Source organism: Ovis aries, chromosome 20 (assembly GCF_016772045.2).
Source record: "Ovis aries strain OAR_USU_Benz2616 breed Rambouillet chromosome 20, ARS-UI_Ramb_v3.0, whole genome shotgun sequence".
Classification (NCBI taxonomy): Eukaryota; Metazoa; Chordata; class Mammalia; order Artiodactyla; family Bovidae; genus Ovis; species Ovis aries.
The window spans coordinates 17,249,257-17,277,169 of record NC_056073.1 but is presented as its reverse complement, the minus strand read 5'-3'; the positions used below and the strand labels follow the sequence as shown (position 1 = coordinate 17,277,169).

Genomic DNA, 27,913 nt, shown 5'->3' with positions numbered 1-27,913 from the left:
TCCCTTCTCATCCCAGAGCCCTTGGTCCCTGGAGAGGCCTAAAGAGGGCTTAATAAAGGACGCTGAAGTTGGGAGGAAGACGGAGGGGTTCTGAGGAGGGAGGGCCATCAGTTGTCATTTAATAGCCACAGGTCTCTGCCCTACCTGAGTCAACCATTCTTCATTCAGCAAAGTGTGTTACAGCAACCTCTGTAGGCTCTGCCAAGGAAAACAGAGGAATGAGGCAGCAGAACTGCAGCCTTGCCTGAAGGGTTCTGAGCACCCTTCTCTGGGGTGAAGAGGGGTCTCCTGTCTCCATCTTTCATTTCAGAGCCACAGCCTGGGGGTGACTCGGGGGAGGGGGATTGGTACCACCCCCAGTGTGGTGTCACCAGCTTTCACAATAATACACTGCCACGGACTCAGCCCATGGGTGAGAGTCCCATGCACCTGGATCTTCAAGAACGGGGACCAGAAACACACAGAACAAGAACACAAGTCAATGACCGTAAGACCAATCACATCTCTACAGCCTCTTCTCCCATGGACGTAACTCCCTCCAACAAACTTGATCCCACTGATCCTCCCTCGGCAGGCCGCTTCAACCCCGGGAATATCAGGGCAGACTGTGGCCCCAGAGGGACCCAAGGTCACCCAGAAGCATGGCAGGGAGGAGGGTGAGGGGGGCGCATGGAGCAGAGAGCAGCCCAGACAGAGGTGAGGCCTGACTCTCTCAAGGGGCTACCTCAGCCCCACTCAGAGGACCCCACCTCATGGCCAGGACAGCCTCGGCCTGTGGCTCTGAAGCAGTTCAGAAGAAGCCAAAGAGGAAGGGGAAGGTGTTCCAGGGGAGGGGAAAAGAAAGGCAGGGGTGGTTGGAGAAGAGTGTGAAAGGTGGCCAGGAGCCAGCAGTAGCCCCAGACAAAGGGAGTAGTGATCGGGCCCAAGGCACAATGGTTGTACTTTGTCCTGCTGATCCTGACACCTCTGAGGTTCAGGGTCACTCTCCCTGTGTGCGGTGGTGGGGGGGCGGGGGGAGCTTCCCTGCAGGGATGAAGAGGTAGAGCCCTTCCGAAACCCCTCCAAAGGGAGGTGGGGGAGAGAGCCAGTAAGCCTTGCTGTTGTCTAAACATTTCTCAGTGTGGTTCCTCTGTGTTGGAAGAAAGGTTTCTCCCTCGCTCCATCCCCCAAGCCCCAGGCGCCTAGCAGGACACAGAGCTGATCCACCACAAGGGCAGGAACAGAATATGTTGAATTGGAGAAAGAACTGGGTTGGTCTGCCTCAATTCTCTGTCTATCTGTCCTCTCTCTCTCTGTCTTTACGATAAAACAAGGAAGAGAGCTCTCTTTTCCCAGTGCCAATGTTGTATTTCCATCTGGATCTGGAGGTCTGGCTCAGGGTAATGATGCCACTTAGGAAACAAGATTAGAGCAGAGAAAGCCCAAAAAGAGGAGCCAGTCAGGACAAGGGGAGGCAAGAGGGAGAGGGAACTGGGACTTCTCTGGGGGTCCCATGGTTAAGAATTTGCCTTGTGATGCAGGGGGCATGGATTCAATCCCTGCTCTGGGAACTAAGATCCCACGTGCTGCAGGGCAAACAAACCCGTGTGCCCCGGCTACTGAGCCCCTGCGCCCTAGGTCCTGTGCTTCACGATGAGAGAAACCACCGCAATGAGACGCCCATGCACCACCATGAAGAGCCTCTCGCCTTAACTACAGAAAACCCGCACACAGCAACGGAGAGCCCCTGCGCCACAGCAAAGACCCAGCACAACCAAAAGTAGTAATACTAAAAATAAAATTTTTTAAAGATGGAGAGGGAGCAGAAGGGACAGGGTAGGGCCACACACTGGGGGAGCGCCCCCACCCACAGAGCCCCAGGCCCCATCTGCCTCTCCTTCACGGGCCTCAGTCGAATCCCCAAACACCAGGCTCTCTCCCTGGATTGCTGCTCCCCAACAATCCCAGGCATGTTCACTTCCTGACGCTCCAATCTTTGCTACCCCTCGGCATCTGACCCCCATCCTGCCCACTGCTGCCCCTTTTTCACACCCTCGCCCAGTCTTGGAGGGAGTCCCTCTGCTGGGAAGAAGGTGGTGGCAGAGGTGACAGCTAAGGTTCTAAAGCCGCATTCTCCCTCCCTACCTGGGGGGGTGCCTGGGAGCTGAGCTGGGTTCCAATCTGTGGGACTTTCCCAAAGCCTGGGGGGCACCAGGCTGTGCTGATATTATAGGAGACAGAGGGCCATCTAAGTAGGGCCGTGGAAAGGGCAGGGACTCTGGATCCAGATGCAGCCAAGTGATACTGCCCCTCTTTGACTGTGTTTCCTCAGGCAAGTTACTCAGCCTCTCTGATCCTCTTCTGCAAAACAAGAGTAAAACACCTCCGTTGGGGAGTTCCTGCACACCGACAGCTGCCCACAGCTACCCAAGAAGGTAGGATGGGAAAGAGGCCCTGAGAGAGACACAGAGAGCTAGGAAGATGCTGAAGCAGGGTGGTCAGAAGAGCCAAAATGGGCATCAAGAAGGGCTTTGGGCAGGAAGAAGCTCAGAATGTTTATTCCACAAGAATTATTGGGGCTTCCCTAGTGGCTCAGATAGTAAAGAATCCATCTGCAATGCAGGAGGCCTGGGTTCGATCCCTGGGTTGGGAAGATCCCCTGGAGGAGGGCATGGCAACCCACTCCAGTATTCTTGCTCAGAAAACCCTATGGACAGAGCCTGGTGGTCTCAAAGACTGAACAACTACCACTTTCACTTTCAAATATTAAATTCAGCCTATGAACCCTGTTTTGGTCCAGACCCTGGGGCTACAACAATGTAGAAGGGGCTTCCTGTGTGGAGTACACCGAAAATAGAAACTCCAAAGGGGCACTCTGGGAGTGGGGGAAGGCTTCCTGGAGGAGGTGACACTAGAAGAGCAGGAGTCTAGCCAGCTGAGTGGAGTGGGGATAGGGAGCAGGCAGGAAAGTGAGATCTGGAGGACGCTGCCAGCTCCCTCAGCTCTCCCAGCTCTCCCCTGGGTGACAGAGCTTTTGCAGAGCAGAGGATTAGGGCTTCTTCTGAAACATTCCCAGCCAAAGTGCATAGGGACAATGCCGCTCCCTGGAGGGGTGGGGAAGTGAGCCCCACACTGGTTTCCCCAGCCCTCTGGGACAGCGTGTCTCTGCCGCAGTATTTAACTAAACAAGCAGACACTAGAGGTAGGTCCAGCTTGCACATCAAGCGCTGCTGTTGTTTGCCCAGGGGTGACAGGAGGCGGGCAGAGGACACCAGCCAGTGACAAGCACAGGTCACTCAGCCGGGGTGGAGCTCAAAGCACAAAGACCTTTCCTCCAGTTCTGCCCCCCTCCTATCCCCACCTGGTGCCTAGAGCCTTCCCATCTGCCTGCCACAGACACGTGGAGACTGGAAACAGCACTGGGCAAAAAACTCAAATAGGCCGCCTGCAGTGTGACCTCTACCAAGTCAGCCCCCTCTTCGGGACCTCAGGCTTCTTCTGGGTGAAAGCCTCTCCCTAAGCTTTGACGTTCTGTAACAGCTCCATCAAACACTCCAACTGAGATCGCTGATATAAAACGTCGTATCTTGGACTTCCCCTGTGGTACAGGGGTTAAGAATCTGCCTGCCAATGCAGGGGACCTGGGTTCAATCCCTCCGGGAAGATTCCACCTGCTATGGAGCAACTTAGCCCATTCCCCACAGCTACTGAGCCTGCGCTGGAGGACCTGTGCTCTGCAACAAGAGAAGCCACTGCAATGAGAGGGTGGTCTAGGCACTGCGCCTAGAGAGTAGTCCCCACTTGTCGCAACTAGAAAAAAGCCCGCATGCAGCAACAGAGACCCAGCGCAGCCAAAAAAAAAAAAAAACCAAACGTCACATATCCCAGGGATTTGTGTGTTTCTAAAGTTTCCTGGGGAGGGCAAGGCTTAACTCCAAGAAATTTAGCACGAATGGTGACATCTGGAGCACAGCACCGGTGGTAGAGGGGAGATGTGATTCCAAGAAACCCCTGGAATCCCAGCAGATAGAGAACTGCTCCTGCTCTTACCTGGCAGGCCAAGACCTCTGTCATTTTTGAAATGACACATCAGCTTGGAGAACCTTCACTGTGAAACACCCCCGCCCTGGCTCCCTAACCACACCTTCCTCACGTCTAACATGCAGTGGAAAAAGCCAGAGAGACTGGGCTCAGTCTTCATTCTCCATGTCCAAGCCATGAGACTTAGGACAAGCAACTGCATCTGTCTGAGCCACAGTTTCCTCATCTGTAAAACGGGAGTCCTCGTGCTTCCCTTCCAGGGTTATGGGGAGATGTGCAGAGACAGTGAATATGAGCAAAGCTCTTGGCCTAGAGTAGGTCTCACGTAATGTTACTTCTCTTCCCTTTTTCCTGTCCCTACTGCCATGTGTGAGCAAACCCTCAGAGAATGCAAACATACTATCATTTGGCTAAAGTCAAACAGAAAGGAATAGGGAAATGGATTTATCCCATCCTTCTGTTGGAGGAGGGAGCAAAGAAAGGAAAGAAAGAAATGGAAGAAATCACACGATGCCTGCCAAAGATGACTAGGGCTTAGTTCCTGCTTTAGCCTCTCTTTGGAGCAACTGTGTCAGCAGGCAGTCACTGAGTTGGCTGTAATGTAGTTTCCTTCAGGGAAATCCTAGGGGGGAAGAAAAGAAGAAGAAGCAAGTGCCCCCCACCTCTTAGCAACAAGGGTCCCTTCTCTCCTCCTCTGGAGAGGAGGCCCATGACCGGAAGTCTGGCCCATGACCCAGGCCCCCTAGGACGGTTCACAAAGATAAAGCCAGTTAATGACTGGCCCCCTGAGAGGAGTCACCCCACCATCCTGCCTGCCTTCCCAGACCCAGAAGTGCAGGGCAGGCCATGGGGAGTGGAGGAGACTTCCCCTCAGCTTGCAGGAGCAGCCTGGCCTAACATCCTCGAGATAATTAGTGAAGCAGACAATTAGTCAAGGGGTATCTGTGTCAGGAGGACATGGGGCCGATTCCTGGAAGCCTAGGGGGTGGGGGGTGGGGGCTGGGGGCGGGTGTGGGAGTAGGCAGACAAAGCACACTCGGTTTCATCTGCCCCGTTGATTGGAATTTCACTTGGGATTTCGTTTGAAAAAGGCTCCACTGCTAAAGAAGTATGAAAATCCCTTCACTGGCCAGAGGACCCGAAAGAGGCCCAAGACCTTCTGAAGTCATCCACATCTCTTGACTCACAGCTCAGCCTTCCAGCCACCTCTCCACGGGCCACTTGAACACTTCATCAGGACCCAGCACTGAGCCAGGCACCTTTGGGGTGCGTGGGACTTCTGCCCTCTGGAGAGTCAGGCGATGCCCGGGAAGGGTGCTAGCCCTAGGTGTGCATCTAGGGCAGGTCAGTTTCTGGGCCCAGGGCTCATTGTCAGCTCCCCCTCCCCACAGAGAGGGGCTGAGCACGCCTTCATTCCAGGTAGTGCCCTCCAGAGGGCGCTGCTTGTGTGACCATGCCCCACTGGGGTCCCCTGGAGAGATGGCTCTTTGCACACATCCCCATCTGCCAGCCCCCTCATTCAGACTTAGCTCCTTCCAGAACACAGCTGGAAGCATCAGGAAAAGTGAAGGTGGGCACACTGCAGGCTGCTGTGCCCGCTCCAGCTTCCCCGAGTCCCAAGACCTGGCCCTGGTCAGCTCCAGCTTTGGGGCACCAGCCGCCCACTCTGTGCCCACCTCCCCGCCGAGAGTGACAGCCCAGGCAGAGCCTACATGGAGCTGGGGGCAGGTGCCGAGCCAAGTGAGATCCCTCAGTCTCTGGATGGCGGGGAGGCCCAGCGGACCAAGGAAGGGACTAGGGTGGCCAGAGAAGCGTACGGGGAACTCAGGGGCCGGGACAGCAGCTGTTTACCAATCAGGTGGCCGTGCCAGCCTGTACCAGCTGAGCGTCTGCCCTGCCCCAGTCCCCTCTCAACCCTAGGCTGGAATGCGAAGTTCCCAGCTGAGAAGGAGGCCTGTCTGGGGCCCTGGTCAGAATGCCCCCATATATCCTGCACTCCTGGGAAGACCAGGGCACGACTCCCCGCACGCTCCATCCACAAGTGTAGCCCACGTAGCAGAGACCCCACCGCTCACGGGTTCCAGGCATGGTTGAAAAATGGGCAGGTACCCCAGCAAGGATTCCCAAGTGCCCAGATCATGGACGGTTACAAGTAGTCAGAGCATTTTCCTTCCCTTCTGGTCTCTCTTCCCTTGACTATCTCATCTCACCTCATCTCTTTCTCTCCCACCCCTTTCTACTGCCTCCCATCACCCCAGGAGACTTCCTAACCAATTCTGTTGGCCGAGTGCTCCTCCAGCCTGTCAGAAACCTCAGCTTCTCTGAGACCGCCCCCTAGGGGGATGACCACTCCCCACTCACTGTTGGGGGTGGGGGGCAGGCAGGGCAGTAGGGGACTCGCTAGGGGAAAAGATGGTCTTCACATGTCCCCCCTGCCCTCCAGGGACTAGGGGACAACCTGTAGAAGGGACAGCTCTGAGGAGATGGGACGTGCCCTTGCCCACCAGGCACCGGGACGTTGGGGTGGCAATTCTAGAGAAAGGCACAAGCACAGAGAGGGCGGCCAGACCCCCTCCGCCAGGCGCTCAGCGTGACCTGTGCCTTCAGAGAGGACAGAGGTAGGCACTGTGAGTCTGCCCTGCCCCAGCCCCTCACCATTGCCCTGGGGGAGCTGACCCACCCCCCACTCCATGACCCTCTCCCCACCACGCGTCCGCCGGTCTCTTCCTCTCCATCGCTCCTCAGGTCTCCAGGCTGAAGGCTGCAGGGACTGAAAAACCACGTGTGCACTCCAACACACGCGCACACACACACACACACCACCGACACCACCGCCCATGACAGGGCCCCACAGAGAGGAGAGAGTGTTCCCAGAAATGCAGCTGCTCCAGAGCCAAGCCGATCTGGGTCACGGCGCCCTTCCCACAGGGGCTGCAGGGAGGCCGGGCATCCCCCGAGCGGCCCCTCAGTACCGCCGCCGCAGGAGTTACCTTGAAAGTCCCTCACACAGAGTGTCTCTGAGGCCCTGCCATTAGCACTGCTGCTTCCTGAGCAGACCTCCTCAGAGACGCCTGTGTGGGGCCGCGACTGGGGGTCCGGACCCCTGAGTTCACAGCCAGAAACTGTCACAGTCTGGCTGTGTGACCGGGAGCCCACCTCTGACTTCAACGTCTTCTGTGTAGAGTGAAGATGCAGACTGGTTTCTGAGCCCTGTTAAGGCTCCCAGTCCAGGTGTGTAGGGGAGAAGGAGGAAGGGGTCAGGGTAAGAGCTGTGGATACTCAGGCCTGTGGCCTGGCAGACTGGAAGAGATGCAGGGAGAACCAGGGAGCTCCACTCCGGCACCACCTCTCAGAGGTCAAAGGAGGGCTTCCCAGGTGGTGCAGTGGGAAAGTAACCCACCTGCCAACAAAGGAGACGCAAGAGACGCAGGTTCAATTCCTGGGTCAGGAAGATCCCCTGGAATAGGAAATGGCAACCCGCTCCAGTATTCGTGCCTGAGAAATCCCATGGACAGAGGATCCTGGTGGGCTACAGGTCCTGGGGTCACAAAGAGTCGGACACAACTGAGCATGCACGCATGCATGGAGATCACAAGGACATAATGTGTAGGAGACAGCAAAGGGCCAACTCTGTAGTCTGCGATCTGAACAACAGCCTGGGTTTGCCTGTTGCCATTGACCAGAACAGCTGGGACTGCAGCAAGAAGGATCTGAGTTAGACACACTGGGGCCTACCAAACTCATCTTCTCCACAGGGAATTATAGGATGAGAGCCGCGGGAGGTCTATCTTGAGACTTCTCACTGATTGGTAGCCTGGGTGAAATGCCAGGAAGTGGGAGAGAAGGGGAGAGACAAGAGGAGAGGAAGACAAGGTGTTAGCTCCCGTCCCCTCCCAACCTGTTAGGAGAGAAGCTGGGTGGGGTGCCCGTGCCTCCAGTCTTGGAGCTGAAGTGGAGGAAGGAATTTGTCAGGGGTGTGGTGGAGCCGAGCGCAGGGCAGCAGGGAATGGAATGACAAGGCTGTCAAGTGGCGAAGCAAGTGTTTGTGGGAAACAGAGAGAAAGCCCCTTCTCTGGTGGGAGGGGGTGAGAGGGAGTCTCAGCCCGGGTCTCCCTGCCCAGGCACCCCAGCCTCACTCCAGGCTCAACAGAACCTCACTGGGGCAGAGCCTGCCCCTCCGCTGTGACTGCGGCTTGGGCAGGGGAGCCCAGAGCCACTGTTTGAGAAGTAGAGTGACACCCGCGCAGCCTGGGCCCAGGTACTAGGGAGGGGAGGGCTGGGGGTGTCCCCAGGGCAGAGTGAGCACAAGGGGCCCACCTTCCCCCGAGACTACAGGACACTCAGGCCAGCTCTGCCTTTTCTCTGGGCGTCATGCCCACCCCTCCCCTGGGAGCAGCTGGGCAGGCTCTAGGGGAAGGTCTCCCCTCGCTCTCCTCCTGGCCCGGCCCTCGGGCAGGTGGGAAAATTCTGAGACTCATTCCAAAGTCCCTCCGCCTCTGTCCGAAACCTGGCATCTCTGGTCTCCTGAGGGGATGAAGGCTGAAAAACCACCCATGAAGTCCCTTTTTTTCCTCTATCCACCTTAATTTTTTGCTGCAATGAGGACCAGGTAAGGAGAAGTTTGAGCAAGGCTGTGTGGCCGGGCCCTGCAAATACCTCTGCCAAATAATGAACAATCTGAGGTGAGGCCGGGGTACGTGGATGGCGGCCAGGTGAGCAGATGAGCACAGAGGCAGTGCACATGTGTTTCAAGAAGGCTGCTGAGCCATCCAGCCCCCTCTGGAGGTCCAGATCCCCAGCACCCAATCTTCCAGCCTGGAAAGATTTATTAACGTAACTCTATGCCTCTGTCCAGCCCACCCCCACCCCCCAGGCTTTCTCCACATCACCGTCCTCCTTCTTCTCCATCTCTTCTACCCAAGCAGGAGGAGTTAAGATTCCCCCCGACCCACTACCACCTTCCCAGGTCTCTCCCTACAAAGTCACCTGGGAACACACCCCTCACCCCACCTCCCCTCCTGGCCTAAGGCTCTTCTGGAGATTCCTGGTTGCCAGAGGACAGGGACACAGATGTCCCCCATGCACCCCAGGGCTGGCAGAGGCAGCCTCCAGCATCACTGAAGCCGCCCACGGGGAAGGTGAGAAGTGGAGCAGGGCTATCCTGATAAGCTGGCTGGGTGCTGACTAGGGAGCCCCATCTCTGGCTGTCTCTGGCCCAGACAGAGGTGGGGGGCCCTGAACCCCTTCTACCTGAGCCAACAGCGCAGTCCCACTAGGCACTTCCAACAGCAGGCTTCAGATGAAGCTGTGGTCTGACTGCGGACACCTTCCAGACGTCCTTGGAAACCCAGGACCCCTCCTCAACCAGGACCCCTCCTGCGTGCCTCACCCATCCTGAGCCTCTAGAGGGCGAGGGAGAGCAGCGCTGAACTTCCCGCCCTTGGGGCATACCCCGGTGGCCCTCGGCACAGGCCCCTGGGACCAACCAGCTGTCCCCACCACCCTGCCCCTGGGGGAAAGGGGCCCACGCTAAAGGCTGGGCAGCCAAACTCACCATCTGGGGCAGGAGAGTGTGGGCCAGGTCTGGGAGGGGCGCTGCTCGGAGGATGCAGGCACAGGCAGGCTGTGGGGGGTGGGGTGCTGAAGAAGGATGAGTATAATCAGAGGAAAGATTATCTGGAACCAATCCGAGATTATTCTGCTATTCATCTGGGAACGGAAAGGAGAGCTGTGCCCTGGGCCCTGGGAATTTCTGGTTATTCCCTGATCTGGGAATAACGAGGGGCTTCTTGGCCCACAGAACAAAGCTGCAAAGCTCCCTCACCCTCCCCAGGATCAGAACTAGGGTGAGGCAACAAGGGCACAGTTTAAGGAGGGGCTCATTGTCAAGTGCAGGGTTGGCCCTACCCATGAGTGCAGAAGGGTCCCTTTTGCACACTGGATCCCTCGAAGGAAAGAGCTAACCCCCAGTTCAGCGAGGGGAGGGGATGAGGAGGGACACAACTGTTTAACTGAGCCTAGGTCCCTGTGTCTGTCTGTCTGTGTCACTGTCTGCATGCATATTTGTACACCCAGACTGTGGGTCTGCCAATTTTTAGCTGTGAGTCCCTGGGCAAGCTACCCAACCTCTCTAAAGTTCTGTTTCCTTGAAAACTTTGTAATAGTAATACCCATACCACAGGGTTATAGTAAGAATTGAGTGAGAAAATATATGAAAAGGATGAAGCATAAGCACCTGGCCTACACACAGTAGAAACTAAATTATTGGTGATTGCTGTTCCCATTGTCAATAATGTTATGGAGTATGTGGCTTCAGCTTACGTTGCAGCCTTATTTCCCACTATCGCCCTATGTATAGGTCCCATTCCAGCCAAACAAGTCTTCTGATAGCCCCAAATACACACATTGCTTGTTTCTTCCTCCTGGTCTATGCTCCATCAGTTGAAAATGCATCTCTTAAAACAAGACTTTCAGAGCACTTTTGTTCCGTGGTCTCCCCAAAGCTCTTACAGCATGAACTGTCTATACCTCTCATGCCAGCCTCAGTGTGCTGTTCAAAGCAGTTAGCTCTCTGGGGTGTGTGTGTAAGTGGACTCTCTCCAAGCACACTTATACAGAAGGGGCTGCACTTTCCAGTGGTCTGTATCTCCCCGACCCCAGCCCAAGGACTAATACAAGCCTGTAGGTGCAGGGAGCCACGTGTAGGCTCTTTGTGAGTAATGACGATGATAGTGGGAAATACTGCCTTTGACTGCATTCCTACTGCGTGCCTTACATGAGCTAATTAATCCCCGTAAATTATCACTGTAAAACTACAGTTTGGAGAGTTTAAGTAACTTGCCCAAGGTCAAACCGCAAATAAACAACAGGGCTGGGATTTAAACTGTCTGGCCCCAAAACCTGCACTCTTAAGAGTGCAAACCACTATGGTTTGAATAAAAAGAATGAACTGAAAACCAGAATTTCCTTTTCATACTCTAAGAAGGAAACAACAGGAAAGCAAAGTGATATCAGAACTTCAGTCAAATGCTTTCAGGGTTTCAAACCAGAGTCCAGTCGGGGGGGATCCTGATCCCACACCATTCAGAGTGAGGCCAGAGACCTCAGGTGTTGCCTTACTCACTATGGTTCTAGGAAAAAAAAAAAAAATAGCAAATGAAGTTGAAAAAATATTCACCCCAGAAAAATCACTTACCTTGATCACCAGAATGTTCAAGTATTTTGTCGTAGGAGAAACTTAACTTTCCCTTTGTTGATCATCAGTTTAGCAACTTTTTTATAATTAAATGGGTGACATTGGCCAGTCAGCAAATATTGCATGGAGTAATCACCAGAAAACCTTTCACTGACTGGTTTCCACACATACCCCCATGGATCCCCAGCTGTTATAATAAAATTTGGTCATGGCTGTGTTCTCTTTTGCCATCTTCCTTTTGTCATTCCGGGGCTGGGCCACCTTGGAATGTCTACACTACATTTCTCTCCTTCTGACTCAGTTTTCTTACCTAGAAAATGGGGATAGGGCTTTCCTGGTGGCAGAGTGGTGGACAGTCCACCTGGCAACGCGGGAGACATGGGTTCAACCCCTGATCAAGGAGGATTCCACGTGCCACAGAGCAGCTGAGCCCTGGCTCATGCGCCGCAATTACTGAGCCTGTGCTCCAGGGCCTGGGAGCTGCAGCTGCTGAAGCCCATGCAGCCTGGAGCCGGTGCCAGGCAGCAAGAGAAGCCCCCACAGTGAGAAGCCCCAGCCCGGCCACCTGCGAGTAGCCCCTGCTCTCCAAAACTAGAGAAAAGCCCTCGCAGCTATGAGGACCCAGCACAGCCAAAAATAAACAAAGAGAGAAATTATTTTTAAAAAGAAAATGGAGACAATAACACTGCCAATTCCACAGAACTATGGCAAGAACCTAATGAGGTGACATGTATCCATAAAGCACAGGGGTGACTTCTCTGGCGGTCCAGGGCTTAAGAATCCACCTGTCAATGCAGGAGGCTAAGATCCCACATGCCAGAGAGCAACTATGCCCTCGCTCCACAACTACTGAGCCTGTGCCACAACTAAGCCCTGATACAGCCAAATAAATAAATAAATATTTAAAAAAAATAAAGCACAGGAGTTGGCATGGAGTGAGTGCTTAGAAACATGTCAGGCTATGGTGGTGTCATTTTGAGCAGGGTAGAGCAGTGTTCCCGGTTGCCAACCCCACTCTAGCCACAGGGAAGCAGCTTCTCCCAGTGCCCCTTCCCTCCTGTTTACTAGGATGTGTGTTCCCAGAAAGCTGCCTTCTGTACTCTCTTACCCGGCCAGTCACACCTCAGCCACCCAAAGGCTTAGAATCCTCTTTGAACCCCGAGACCTCTTCCCGTCCAACTTTGTTTTTTTCTGACTTGGAGGGTAAAACCTTCTGCTATCTGTACAGCTTGCCCCAAATCGTATACCATTTGCTTCCAGACTACCTGCAAAATCCTATATATCCCCAAAATGGAGCTTTACACACCTTGGCCAACAAAATCAACTTTGCTCAAAACACTGTGGACTCTATTTCTTTTTGTGAATTGACCTCAGACTTCATTGTACACCAAACAAGGAAATCAATCTCATAATTTGGTGCCACACCTTGTCTTGAACCCAAAAAAAAAAAAAAGGTGTTGTTATTACCTGTTCAGTTTGCTCACTCTTCTGGGTCATACATCTTGGCATTAAATAACTTTTGGCTATTTCCACATACTATTCAGTTCCCAAAGATGAAATCCTGATATCACTGAGGAAATTTTTGAACGGAATAAAGGTTCTGAAGCCACTTCATTTGCTCATTTCCTGATTCATAAATTCAGTAAATATTTCTTGATGCTCTCTTACATACCAACCCCTGGATGAAATACTATGGTAAAACAGACCGACACAATTTCTGCCCTCTTGGAATGTACAAGTTAACTCCGGAGCAGAACATACATGGCCTATGATTATGTGGAACTGGTAATAATAATAAAAATCCTCTAATAATGGATTAAAGGAACTTCTAGGAAAAGATGCCAGCTTGAACACCTGCATCCACTTTTGCTCTTTCCTGAAATGCCACTAAATCAAAGTGAAAGGCTTTCCAAACTTTTCTTTCATGATTTTGCTTCTTAAGGCACATACCCACAAGGACAGGAAGAATGGGAGAGAACAGCAACAAAATTTTGGAAGCTAGAAAGCAGGTGGAAGAAGAATAAAGACTATGAAACAGGTGGTGATGAAAACCGTTACCACCTAACCTGTATCCCAGAATCCACCAAAGGCGCAGGAATTGGTGACACCAGTTACCCGGGGAAGTGAGCGTGAAGTGGATTGAGTAAATAAAGAGGACTGGGAAAAAAAAAAAGAAAAAAAAAAAAAAAGAGGACTGGGAATGTGTTTTGTAAAAGCAGTCGGGGGGACTTCCCTGGTGCTCTAGTGGTTAAGACTCCAAGCTCCCCATGCCGAGGACCTAGGTTTGATCCCTGGTGGGAACTACACCCAGAACGCCGAAACGAAGGAGTTTGCATGCCATAACTAAGACCCGACCCAGGACAGTCAAATAAATGTTTCTTAAAATAATAAATGAAATAATTAATTAATTAATTTAAAGCAATCAGATGTTTCCCATACCGAATATAGCCAGTTACAGGTTTGAAGCGGTTCCCTGGTGAGGGGAAAACAGGTCTCTAACAAGGAAATTCCAGGAAACACTGAAGGAAGGAGTATCTCACTGAAAATGTTCACATAGTGGATGCTGAGACCTGGGTCCTCTTACCTGCTGGAATTCCCAGAACACTGGCCATTGTCCTCCAGGATGGAAACTGGAGGGTGTACCTCTGGGAAATCTGATCAACCTGAAAGGAAGAAAAGACCAAGGATACTAACATCAGAGGCTTCAAAATGAACTATTCCAACCAGATCACCCTAGTGTGACGCTCACAGACTCTCAGACAACAGGCCACACACACTCACGCGCATATACACACAGAAGAACTTCCAACCAGCTTTTCAGACCCTTATATTTAAAAATTAGCAGACCACCAAGTCTTATGGCACATCCGAGGAAAGCTATGACTTGGAGGAAGCTGAGCCTATGTAGCAAGAAGAAAGCTTAAAAATAACATTATCATTATATCCTGAGCATGATAAGGAAAAAATATTGCAAAAATGAAACAAAAATAGAATAGTGTTTTCTAAAAAGAGAACATGAGAGAGGTTTTAAAAATCAAACATGTCATAGCAGAAATAAAAAACAAACAGTAGAAGTTTAGAAAACAAAGCTACGGAAATGTGTACAAGGTAGAGGGAATCTAACAAAAGGATGGAAATTTTTGAATGACTGTGCAATAAAATCGGGGGATAAGATCAGGCAATAATAACCAAATAACAGGAGAACATCCAAATAGCTGGAGACATCATTAATGACATGCTCTAAAATAGAACTGAAGAACTTCTGAGATCCCAGTGCAATGGATAATCATTTTTTTAAGTATTATTTTAAATTTCAATTTCCAATTGTCCGTTATTAATATATAGAAATACAATTGATTTTTGTATATCTAGCTCGTATCTTGCAACCTTACTAAATCCATTTATTAGTTCTAGTAGCTTCTTTGTATATTTCATCAGAGTTTCTACATGGATAATCATGTTGTCAGCAAATAATGACAATTTTACTTCTTCCTTTCCCATCTGAATGCCTTGTATTTATTTTTATTGGCTTACTGTACTGTTAGAACCTCTGGTACAATGTGGAATAGAAGCAGTAAGAGTAAACATACTTGTCTTATTCCTGATCTTAGAGGAAAAAACATTCAGTCTTTTACTGTCACAGGTTTTGTTTGTACAGGCTCTTTATCAGGTTGTGGAAGTTCTTTTCTATTCCTGGTTTGTTGAAATTCTTTTATCAGTAATGGTTATTGAATCTTGTCAAATGCTTCTTCTACATATATTAAGATGGTCATTTTTTTTAAATTAGGTAGTACAATGAATTACATTGATTTTTAAAAAATGTTACCAATCTTCATTCCTAGGATAAATCTCACTTGGCCATGATGTGTTAGCATATCTATAAAGATAGAGTTAAATTAGATTTACAAAAGTTTTGTTAATAATTTCTGCATCAACACTCATGAGGGATACTGGTCTATAACTTTGCATTCTTGTAATATGTTTGTCTGGTTTTGATATCAGAGTAATGTTGGCCTCATAAAATGAGTTGAGATTTCCCTCCTTAATAATTTTCTGGAAAACTTATGTAGAATTGATATTTTTTTCTTCCTTAAATGTTTGGCAAGTTCATCAGTAAAGTCATCTGGGCCTAGAGTTTTTTTTTTCTAGAAGAGGTTTCGACAACAAATCCAATTAAAAAAAAAAAAAATTAGGTCTATTTGGATTATCTGTTTCTTCTTGAGTAAACTTCTATAGTTTGTATCTTCAAGGAATTTGTTTACTTTATCTAAGTTATGGAAATTATTAGAGTAAAACTATTTATAATATTTTCTTATTATCTTTTAAGTGTCTGTAAAATCTATAGTGAAGTTACCCCTTTAATTCTTGATACTGGTAATCTGGTTCTTTTCTCTTTTTTTCTGCTCAATCTGATTAGATGTTTATTCATTTCATTGATCTTAAAAAGTGGTTTTTGGTTTCATTGATCTCCAATCTTCTATAATGTTTTCTGCTTCATTAATTTTTCTCTGATATTTATTATTTCCTTTCTTCTGCTATTTTGCGCTTAATTTGCTCTAGTTAAAATTTTTTAAGGTCGGGAATTCCCTGATCATCCAGAGGTTTAGACTTAGCGCTTTCATTGCCGTCACCCAGGTTCAGTCCCTGGTCAGGGAACTAAGATCCTGAAACTGTGAAGAACATGCAGAAAATAAGCAAAATAAAAGTGTTTAAAGTGATTAAAAATTTTAAACTGTAAAGCAAGGACTTCCTTGGTAATCCAGTGGCTAAGACTCCACACTCCCAATGCATGGAGCCCGGGTTGGATTCCCTGGTCAGGAAACTAGATCCCACACACCACAACTAAGAGTTTGCATACTGCAACTGAAAGGCCCCACAAGTTGCAATGCAGATGGAAGCGCCCATGTGTCGCAACTAGGAGCCAGCGCTGCCAAATTAATTTATTAATTAATTTAAAAAAATGTTTAAAACGAAAATAACACAAGAACAGGTTTTCATCTGTTTTGTGCTCTGGAATAAAATTTCCATTTCAAAAGCTCTCAAGAGGTAGGAAAACACATCCAATCATTCATACAACAAATATTGAGTCCCTGAAAGTGTTGAACACTATTCTAGGCTCTGGAGATAGAACAGCAAATAAAACAAAGTTAACGCCCTCAGTGAGCTGACTTCTAGGTGAAGGACACAAGGTGATGCATAACTAGGCAGATACGTGTATAAGATGCCAGGTAGTAACAAATGCTAAGCAGAAAAATAAAACAAGATGAGAGGGGATAGAAACTGAGCAGGCTGAATGGAGCTATTTCTATTTCAAACGGGCTCAGCAAACAGCCAGCTTTGAACAGAGACACGGAGGAAATATGGAAGGCCACAGAATGTCTGAGAGAGCAGCAAGCCTGAAGTACCCAAAGTTGGAACTTGCTTCTTTTAGAGGGAAAGTGAGAATGTCTAAATGGCTGGGGAGAGAGGAAGCTAGGAGGTCAGAGCATGTGACGTCTAATTGGTGCTGTAGAGACTTCGTATTTAATTCCGAGTGTGGTAGGGAAAACTCTGGGATAGCCTCCTAGGATTCCTCACCTGCTGTGCACACACTCTGCGCAACCCCAGGACAGTTCTCACTCCTGCGATTAGGTTCTATTACATGGCACGGCTGACTCTTGAAATGAGAGACTGTCCCATTGAGCTGGACCTAGTCACATGAATCTTTTTCTAAATTTAATTTTTATTGGAGTATAGTTGATTTACAATGTTGTGTTAGTTTCTGCTCTACAGCAAAGTGAATCAGGTATACATATACATATATATATGTATATATATATATATATATATATATATATATATATATATACACACACACTCATTTTTTAGATCCTTTCCCATACAGGTCATTACAGAGTATTGAGTAGAGTTCCATGTGCTATACAGTAGGTTCTTACTAGTTATCTATTTTATATATCAGTAGCATGTATATGCCTGGAGGAGGGCATGGCAACCCACTTCAGTATTCTTGCCTGGAGAATCCCCATGGACAGAGGAGCCTGGTGGGCTACAGTCCACGGGGTCGCAAAGAGTAGGATATGACTGAGCGACTAAGTACACACACACTGTGTATATAAGTCAGGCTTCCCCCAAGTGGCATTAGTGGTAAAGAACCCATCTGTCAATGCAGGAGGCATAAGAGATGCGGATTCGATCCCTGGGTCAGGATGATCCCCTGGAGGAGGGTACGGCAACCCACTCCTGTATTCTTGCCTGGAGAATCCCATGGACAGAGGAGCCTGGCAAGCTCCATAATGTTGCAGAGTCAGGCACAACTGCAGCAACTTAGCACACACATACGTTATATGTCAGTCCCTATCTCCCAATTTATGTCTCCCTCGCTCACCCCTTGGTAACCATAAGTATGTTTCCTACATCTGTGACTCCATTTCTGTTTTGTAAATAGGTTCATTTGCATCTATTTTTTTAAGATTCCATGTATAAGTGCTATCATATGATATTTGTCTTTTACTTCACTCAGTTTGAACACGAGCCTTTTAAAAGTAGTTTTCTCAACAATGAAAAACCAACAGCCAGATTCGAAAATGGGCAAAAACTTGAAGAGACATTTCTCCAGAGATATACAAATGGCCTATGAGCATATGAAAAGATGTTCAACATCACTATTCATTAGGGAAATATAAATCAAAACTACAGTGAGATACCACTATACATCCATTAGGATGGCTATTTCATAAAAAGGTGGGAGGGAGGTTTAAGAGGGAGGGGACATTCGTATATCTACAGCCGATTCATGTTGATGTTTGGCAGAAACCAACATAATTGTAAAGCAATTATCCTTCAATTAAAAAAATAACTATTTTTTATAAAAAACAGAAAATAATAAGGGTTCACGAGGACATAGAGAAATTGAAAGCGTATGCACGGTTGGGGGGAATGTAAAACGATAACAGCCACTGTGGAACACAGTATGGAGATTCCTCAAGAGATTAAAAACAGAATTATTATATGATCCAGAAATTCTATGTCTGGGCATATACCCAAAAGAATTGAAAGCAGGGTCTCAAAGAGATATTTGTATGCTGTGTTTATAGCAGCACTACTCACAATAGCTAAAACATGGAGGCAACCAATGCGTCCATCAGTAGATGAATGGATAAGCAAAATGCGGTATAAACATACAATGCACTATCATTCAGGATATCAGAATCCTTTAATATGCTACAACATGGATGGACCTTGAGGACATTATGCTTAGTAAAATAAGCCAGTCACAAAAAGTCAAGTACTATATGATTCCACGTATATGTAGTACTTAGAGCAGTCAAAATCATACTGGCAAGGGACTTCCCTGAGGGTCCAGGGGTTAAGACTCTGCCTTCCAATGCAGGGGGTGCAGGGTCAATCCCTGGTTGGGAACTAAGGTCCCACATGCCATGGGATGTGGCGAAAGAAAATTTTTTTAATCATAAAAGCAAAAAGTAGAATGGTAGTGGCCATTCCTCCCTGGGCCAGGGGGAGGGGGAGACGAGGAATTATTGTTTAACGGGGTTACACTTTCGGTTTTATAAGATGAAAGAATTCTGGAAGCATACAGTGAGGATGTTTACATGACATTATGAATGTATTTAAGACAGCTGAACTGTACAATTGTAAATGCTTAACATGATAAATTTTATGTGTAATCTACCACAATTAAAAAAAAAAGTGGGGGAAAAAAGCGGAGCTTTCTTTGGCTGGTCAAAGAAGTCAGAGATTTAAGGCATGAGGCTTTAATGTTCCATTGCTGGCTTCAATATGGAGGGGCCCACATGGCAAGGAATACAGGCAGCCTTTAGGAGCTCAAAGCACCATCCCTGGCTGACAGCCAGCAAGGAAACGGAATCACAGTCCTACAGTGACAAAGAACCAAATTCTGCCAACAATAAGAATGAGACAGAATGTGGATTTTCCCCCAAAGCCTCCAGATAAAATCTCAGTCCAGCCAACACCTTGATTTCAACCTTGCAATACCCTAAGCAAAGAACCCAGCCAGCCATGCCAGACTCCTAACTTACAGAGCTGTGAGCTAATAATTGGATGTTGTTTTAAGGTATTAACACTAAATCAGTGGTTGCTTATTAAAGAGCAATAGACAACTAATACAGTTAGTATGAGGAGAAGCCATAGGTACAGGTAGTCTTTTTATGAGTTTTATGTCACCCCAATTAGATAGTAAGCTCCCTGAAGGCATAAACCCAACAGTCTACGTAAACCCAACACCCCTCCACAAGATTGGGCCAGGTGCCATGTGGACACCCAGGCACTATTCCACAAATAGCTAAAACATTTTGGTCTAAGGCAGGTTTTGGGGGAAAATGTCTAGGTTCTTGTATTTACCGCGGGGAAGGACTGATATATGTGCAAATTCTTAAGAAGAAGCTGCACTTTATATGTGTATGTTTTGTCCTCTCCTATGGGAAACGACATCCTCAAATGCAACATGCTAAAACAGAACTCACCTTCCGTCCAAACACAGCTCCTCCAGACCTTCCTTTCCACTGCCAGTAATGCCACCATCACCCAGGTCCCCAGGCTCTGAACCTTAGACTCACACTCAATTCATGCCTCTCTCGTCTACCCCATAGCTGGAGTCCTGGAGATTCATTTTCCAAAATGCCCCTCTGTAAGTCCAAGACTTCATGTTCTCACCACTCTCTGCATAACTGAGGCCCCTTCTGCTCACACCTGCATAAGGGCGAGGGCTCCCTGAGAACTTAACCATTCCCTCTTCCCTGCTTCAAATCCTCCTTGGGCCAAAGGAGGTCCAGGTGGTTCAAATCCACCTGGCTAATACCCCCAAGATAACACTTGGCAATGTAAGCCCTTTCTATAAGACTTTCAGAGGCTCTTCATTGGTCACTCGGGTAAGCTGGGTGCCCCACACCAGGCTATGAGCATCTTGAGGGCAAGAGCCATGTGTTAAGTTTCTTTGTAGCATCATTGATATGCCATGTCTATATGAGACTATTGATGATAATGGTCATGACCGTGAGAATTTGGAGGCTTCCTTTTCTTCTAGGTCAGAGAAGACCAGTTTGGGTTATCATTCTCCCATGGTCTAAAGACTTAATCAGAAGCAGAGGAAAGTTATGAACTGTGTCTATCTTCTCTATAAACCTATTATCCCCAGCCCCTCCCTGCACCTTGGAAACCTGGCTAGCATGCAACTTCCACCCCAGTTCCTTTATCTATTATCAGCTGTCACATCTTTTGTTCACAGTAAAGGGGTTCCCTTCCCAAGGGTGTATGCAATTTGACATAGTGATAGCCTTAAAGGAAGCAAATGTTAATGGTGGGGGTTCAACTATCAGCTGGTGGGTGGAGTGAGACGTTTGGACTGGGATATAGAGCTTTGCTACCACATCCAAAAACACAGCCTCGCCTGTGCAGCAGGACTGATGTTAATAAAAGAATAGTATTGAACACACATACCCACCCCGCCACAGCTGGGAACAGAACTAGAGTCTAGGAAATGGGCAGGATCCAGAACAGGCTGCTGGGAGAAATTCCCGGTGAGAAGATGGAGAGGAAATCTGTGAGATGTCAAGTGTCCGGAGACCTTAACCGAATAAAAGATAAGCTCCTCCCATCCTCTTCACCTGAGACCCTTCTCCAACACCCCCCGAAGGTCACACTGGGTTGGAGGGGTGGTCACTCAGTCAAGAGGTGCAGGGAAGGCTGCACCTTGGTCATTTTCACGTCCCCAACCTCATTACCAACTCCAAAGACTGTTTAAGTCCATCGCACCCCAGGAGTGAGTGATGGAGAAGCCATCTTCTGATCCATCAGACTCTCCCTGCTCCATCTCTCCTGTTCCCGTTATTAAAACCCAGAGAAATGGTTCCCTGTGCAATCCTTGCCTCCCCATATTTGCAGTCCACAGCTTCCTGGACCTAGAGAGGGGAAGCCTCTATGTATGTGCGCATGTGCAGGGTGGGGGTGGGTGAGGGTGACCCAGGAGGATGAGGGACCGGGGAGGATGAGGGGTGTAATGGAAAAGGAGGAAGGGAGGAAGATGTGCGCAGCTTGGGGGGTGGGGTGGCCTCTGGCATCCTGGAGGAGTCTTCCTCCTTAATTGCCTGAGTTCTACAGCTGTCATTGCTAACGAGAAATTAAAAAGCACCCTGACCTCTGCCCCCACCCCTGCCCCCATCTTCACAAGTGCTTTCTCAGCATGTTGCTCTGGGAGAAGCACCCGGCTGGAGGATGCTACGGAGACCCAGGGACGCCTTGGGCTGATGGCTCTCTGGTCTCCGAGGCGGGGGAGGCAGGAGGGCACAGTGAGGAGGGGAGGTGAGAGTGGGCCCCCTGCTTCTCCGCTCAGGCTCTGGTTTCCTGGAGGTCCTGATTATTGTATCTCCTGCTTCATAATCCCCACAGCACTTCTGGGACTTGTCAGACCTCAGGTCCAGATTTGGGGATTGGGAATTAGGGTCCCTGGAACTGCAATTAGAAGATCTAGGCTCAGCTGCCCTGGGCTCAGTGAACAATTAAACTGGAGAGAAATGAAGAAAGGATGGGTCAGAAACCACTGCAAGAAGGATCTCAACTTGCACAAGGGAAGAGCCTCCCAGTTCTCTCTCACATCCCACCCAGAGATGCATTCTCCTCTCTAAAGATAAGAAGCTTCTGCCCATGGGAGTCTGCGTGCTCTGCCTGCTGCCTGCCTCCTCTCCCCACCACCCTCATGCAGATCTCAAGGCCAGACACTAACTTATTTGCTCTCAGAATGGAATTCCAGCACCTAGATACGAGACCATCAGTACGGCTCCTTCCTGCCACCTACCCTTCCCCCTCCTTCTGTCAAGGACCCCTGGATTTTCACAAGCGAACATTCTAATGTTCTAATGTCTTCCCTTCCCATTTTTCACCCACACTGCCCCCACTGTTCTGCACAGTGGAGTTAAATAGTGGTATCATCTACCCAGATTATAGACAACGTCCCCCAGTGGATCCTAGTTCTTTCACTTTAAACAGTAACACTGCAATGAACATCTCCACTCACTTAGTGAAGTGAATACAGTTCCCAAATACATTTGCTCTTGTTCTTTCCAATTTATGTAGATACTATGGAGATGGTGGTGGTGGTTTAGTCGCGAAGTTGTGTCTGACTCTCGCAACTCCATGGATTGTAGCCTGCTAGGCTCCTCTGTCCATGGCATTTCCCAGGCAAGAATACTGGAATGGGTTGTTATTTCCTTCTCCAAGGGATCTTCCTGACCCAGGGATCAAACCCAAGTCTCCTGCATTGGCAGACAGATTCTTTCCTGCTGAGCCACCAGGGAAGCCCACTATGGAGATTAGTGATAGGCGATTTCATTTCAAATTGTTCCTAACTTCATCATAGAGTGTCGCCTTCACTGCTGCTGCTGCTGCGTCGCTTCAATCGTGTCCGACTCTGTGCAACCCCAGAGATGGCAGCCTACCAGGCTCTTCTGTCCCTGGGATTCTCCAGGCAAGAATACCGGAGTAGGTTGCCATTTCCTTCTCCAACACATGAGTGAAAAGTGAAAGTGAAGATGCTCAGTCGTGTCCGACTTCGTGATCCCATGGACTACAGCCCACCAGGCTCTTCCATCCATGGGATTTTCCAAGCAAGAATACTGGAGTGGGGTGCCATGGCAAATACCCATCTTACAACTGTCCTCGAGAGTTCTGGGGTGTTTTGAAGGTTTTGGGGGGGTTAAATTTGAGTTTTCCAGCTCGGGATGGCTGGGGATCTGCACACAAAGCCAACCAACACATGCAATCCCCGATCACATTAGTATTCCATCCGTTCTGGCAAATCTTACATAAGTCCGTTTTTATGTAAGTCAGAATCCCGTCAAGTCAGGAGATAAACGAAGCAGGTATCTGCCTGGCAGCAATGTAAACACAGGGGAGCATGGAAACCTGCCCAGTGAGGGTGTCACAGCTCCCCTTGCCTGTGAACAAGGGTTATTTCAGAACGAAGGAGCAGAGAGCGTGACACATGCGTTTACACCCCATCAGCCAGCGCTCTCTTGCCAAACAAAGCTGCTGGAAAATCTTGACTCAGGCTGAGTTTACATAAGTCAGCCTTACGTAAGTTTTTACCTATAAAGACACTGGAAGGCACAGGGAGAAATGTAAATAGCCAGGATTATGGGTGTGAGTTTAACTGGGGGGACCCGATATTACGAGACCACTTTAAAAATCATGTAAGCATGATCAAGATGAAGCTTGGGCAGAATGCCTACTATGCGTCCAGCCCTGCGGAGGGGTTGTCAGATGATTAAGAGACGTTATGAGATGGTCCCTGCCTTAATGAAGCCTACAATCAAGTTATGGAAAGATCTAGAATCCACTAAAGCGGCTTCCATCTCCCACTTGGCTGGCCACTCTTAATACCCCTCCCCCGCATTACTCCCTAGCCAAGCCCTCCTCTCATCCTGTCCCCCAGCTTGTCCCCACAGAGGAGTAAACCTCTCCATGTATGGGACATTCCTTGGCATGTCACTGATATTCACAGCAATGACAATGTCAAAAGGCACCCCTCTCCACTTCCCCCTCCCTCAGCTGCCCTCCTTGCCTCCCCAGTATCTTTGGTGGGGGGGGCGGCAGTGTTCCTGACTCCACTCTGTCCCCAGTCACCTCTCCAAACACAGCTCAGGGGGACTCAGAATGGGAATGAGGGTGGGAGGGGAAGACAGGCCTCCACCATCTGCATGTTCTCAGCAATCAAATCAGTCCTCCCCCAACGCCTATCCCGGGCTGGGGGGGGGGGGGCGCGGGGGGGGGGGGAGGCAGACAAAGGGGGGCGAGTGCTGACTCAGGATATTCCTCACATTCCCTCCCTTCTGCCATGCCACAAACCCTGCCTCCAAGCGACCGGCCTCAGCTGAGCGGCTGCTCCTGACACTGATCCCAACTCAAGACCAGCCCTCCTCCCGCACACCCAAGCGGGAGGCCACAGGAAGGACGTTGTATGGCCTACTGTCCTCTGGGGCCCTGCTAGGAGGAGGGTGGAGGGAGAAGGAGTCCCCCCTTCACTCCGACTCCATCTCCCCCACCCGGCCCCACTCACAGAATCTGCTGCCCCTGGTCAGGGAAGGACAGCGAAGATGGTGGAGGATTAGAAGGAAGACCCCTCGCAAGGCACACACAACAGGGCATCTCGTGGGGCACGGTCCCTTCTTGAGGGCAATGTCTGGAGAGCCTCCGGGGTGCAGAAGCAAGCCTGAGGGAAGCCCCAGGAGAGGCTTCCAACTCTGGGGAGCCCCCCAGTCTGAAGGGAGGTCATGCTTGTCCTCAGAAAGCCCAGAGTTTGATGAGGGAGACTCCCCAGAAAGACTCTAGGGAGGAGGCTGTGCTCTCGCTAACATATACCAACAAATAAAGACTCGGAAGTTCAAGGGCAAAGCTCTGTGAGTGAGCCTTTTTGGGAAGGGTAAAAAGCACAGAAAAGATCAGCAGGTAAAAACTGGTCTAAATAGCAAAGGAAGGCTTCCTGGTGGAAGAGATCTAGGAGACAGAAAACATTTCCAGAGGCTCAGATACGAGCAAGGACGACAAGAGGAGCGGGAGGGCCCAGGACACAGAGAAGACTTTCCAAGGTCCTGAGAACGGGCTTTGGACAGGGAGCAGGGTCCCAGGCTCCTTTCCAGGGAGCGGCAGCCAAGGCTCTGCCCCTCTCAGGCCACGGACGCCTCCTCAGCACAAGGTGGGGCTCGGCCCCAGGACCCCGAGGGCACCTCCAGCAGGGTGTGCGTTGGGCCCTCCTGCTCAGCTCAGTGCTCTGATGTCTAACAAAGGACCTGTGTTTTCCTTTTCACTGGATCCACAGATAATATTTCTGGTCTTGCCCCTCAGCCTGGAAGGTCTATTTCCTTCCCTCCTCTGGTGAAGCCCTAGTGGGGGAGAGAAGCCCAGGATGGCTGCCTGGAGGCTTGCTTCCCAGCTCCTAGAGGCTTCAAGCAGGGAGGAGGCGGCCCCCCCCACCCCCCAAGGCTGCATGGCCTGAGTCCTGGCTCCCGGCACATGCAGGTCCCAGGCCTGACCCTTGGCAGCCAGCAACAGCCCGCTGAGCCCATAAATGGCCTCATCCCTTGGAGGGCCCAGCAGGATCATTTCACAACGTGTGCGTTCTACAGGGTCCGTTCTTGGAAAGCTGGGGACGGGACAGCTCAGTCCTGGGTGTGGGAAAGGCCTCAGCCCCTGGGGTCCGCACTTGCACGATAAACAACCAAGGGCCAGCTTGGGTAGGAGAGCGGGTGGGGAGAGAGGGTAGCCAGTGCTCTGTGGCTGGAGGGAGACAAGGGTCCCCCGCAAGAGCTCATCACACAGCCGTTCCTGCTCAAGGGGGAGACTGCAGTCAGATGCGGGGCACGGGAAGAGGCTGGAGCTGAGGATGTGGGAACATGTGGAAGGTGGCAGGGGAGGCTGTCATAGTTCAGTGGGCTGAATGGACCAGTGAGCACCCGCACGGGTTTGGGAGATGAGAACTTGGGCAGTAGCTGCCCTGCCCTTGCACAGCGGGCATCAAACCACCTGAGCTGGGAAACAGAAGCAAAAGAGAAGCCGGGACCCCAGGAGGGTTCGATTTGCAGGGTACAGACTCTGTCCTAAGTCTAGTAAGAAACAGGGCAAGGAAGCTGAGCCAGGGGTCAGGCATTCTCAGAGAAGGCTTCCCTGAGAAGGGGCTTGAAACAAACCTCTTTGTGACAAAGGAGAAAGAGTGGGCTTTACACAGAATAGGGCTGAGGCTGTCCTGGCAGAGAGAAGAGCCTTTACAAAGGCCTAGAAGTGCCTGGGAAATGAAGATTCCTCCACCCCACCCGCTTCGGGTGAGAGAGGGGCGGAGCTGGGCTGATCCATGGAAAAAAAGCCCCTGATGACGGATCAGGGCCAATCCGCCTTTGATGTGCCAGTTCGAATAACTGAGGCCTGGATGCTTCTAAGAGGCAGGGGCCAGGCCGGCCTCCTGGGGGCTGCTGGAGGAGGGGGACTTAGCAGTGTGACCGTCATTGCGCAGGTGCTCAATAAATGTCTTAATGAAGGCATTGATTCACAGATTGATTCACTGATTGATTGATAGGGGTAATGAGTCAGGGGTGGTGCTTTTCTGAGAGACTGGCAAGTGCCCCCTTCTAATGCCTCAGTGGAGATTATATAAATACACTGCAAATTCCACCCATGGGTTAGTGCCTCCTCCAGGCGGCCTCCTCAACTCTCCTGGCTCCTCTACTCAGAGGCATCAGCCTCTACAACAACACAAAATTAGCAAAAAGGATTTCCACGTACATATAAAATTCGAGTACATATAACAGCAATAATAATTAACATTTAGTGATCATTTACTGCGTGCCAGTTGCTTTATGTGTCTGACCTCGTAAACCTCAGAACAACCCTTGCAAGTAAACACAACTAGATGCAGGCAAAAATGTGCGTCCAAGAGAAATGTTTTTAAATTTCTTCTGGTTCTCTGACACACATTTTTCACATTTTAACATCTCTGAAATCAGGATGTGCCCTGCAGTCAATAACAAGAAGGCACTGTGTCAGAGTTTAATTAGCAGTGTTCTTTTCTTCCTAACGGTGCGTAATTTGTTTGTCTTGCTTTTGATGAAATATAGATGATTACGTCCATGGTCTACATAACTGACCACCTGCCCTTTTCAGTCAAGAGCGAATGAGAGTCAGCGCCTGTTTCTAGGTTTCCGAGTCTGCTTTCTGGGGTTCGTCTCAACTCATCAGCCTGGGGGCTGCCTGAGGACAGGCTGACTTCTCTCCCCAGAGCTCCCAGCAGACCTCAGCCCAGCACCCCCAGCTAGGGAGGCCCCTCAGACATGGCAGGGCAGAGCATGATGAGTGGGCACAGAGAATCCTGGACCTTCCAACCAAGCCCTTTTTAGGCAGCATAGAAAGAAGAGCCCCAGGAAGCTGATCTCAGCAGATCCCTGAAGGAATGGAGGTGAAAGGGAAGGAACAAGATTGCCCCACACATCTCCAGGAAGCTCTGGGCCGTTGGAAACCACTCAGCCCGGCACTAGGCCATTCAAACCAGGAGCCAATTATAAAGGCTGGCCCCGGCCTCCTCCAGCCCTTGCTCTGCTTACCTGCCAAAGTGTGTTCCTTGGCCTTCCCCTCTGCCCTGAGGCCGGATCGGAGGAAAAGCAAGAGAGGAAGGGACCAGCCCCACTGGAGAGCCGAGGAAACCGAGGCCCCGGGGACCCCAACCTGGCTCTACACCAGCAAAGGTGCTGACTGGGTGCCTGTGCCCACCCTCCAGGCTCTCCTCAGTGGGGGATCTCCGGGAGGCAAGGGGCGAGGGGAAGGGAGAAGTATCTCTTGCCAGGGACTCTCCCACTTGGTCAGAGCAGTGCCACCACCTCCTCCTCTTTCCCTCTCTTCCCAGGACTCCTCCCCGCAGAAGCCCATCTTCTCTGTTCTCCACTTCCCAGAAGCTCCATCCCCGGGATGCTGGTGGCCCTCAGATGCCCGTTGACCGCTGGGTCAGGTGCCCAAGCCCAGCCCAGTTGGTGGCGGTGGGTGAAGGGAGGAGAAATCACTGCTTGTCCCCTTCCCTCCAGACCTGGGGATGGAGGCCTCTGAATCTGCAGCAGGGCTGGAGGATTAGAGTCTTTAATGAGGACCAGGGGCTGCCAGGGTTAGGGAGGGGGGCTTTCATCCTGGCCT

General features: G+C 50.1%; 1 long non-coding RNA gene across 1 annotated transcript; it reads right to left on the bottom strand.

Annotated features, from left to right (window-relative positions):
* Positions 1 to 5: 5 nt before the first annotated feature.
* LOC121817411 (uncharacterized) lies at positions 6 to 27,517 on the bottom strand. Its single transcript, XR_006057303.2, has 4 exons — positions 27,334 to 27,517; positions 13,800 to 13,878; positions 9,575 to 9,660; positions 6 to 198 (listed from the first exon to the last, which is right to left on the bottom strand). It is a non-coding gene; the product is annotated as an uncharacterized LOC121817411 (long non-coding RNA).
* Positions 27,518 to 27,913: the final 396 nt, after the last annotated feature.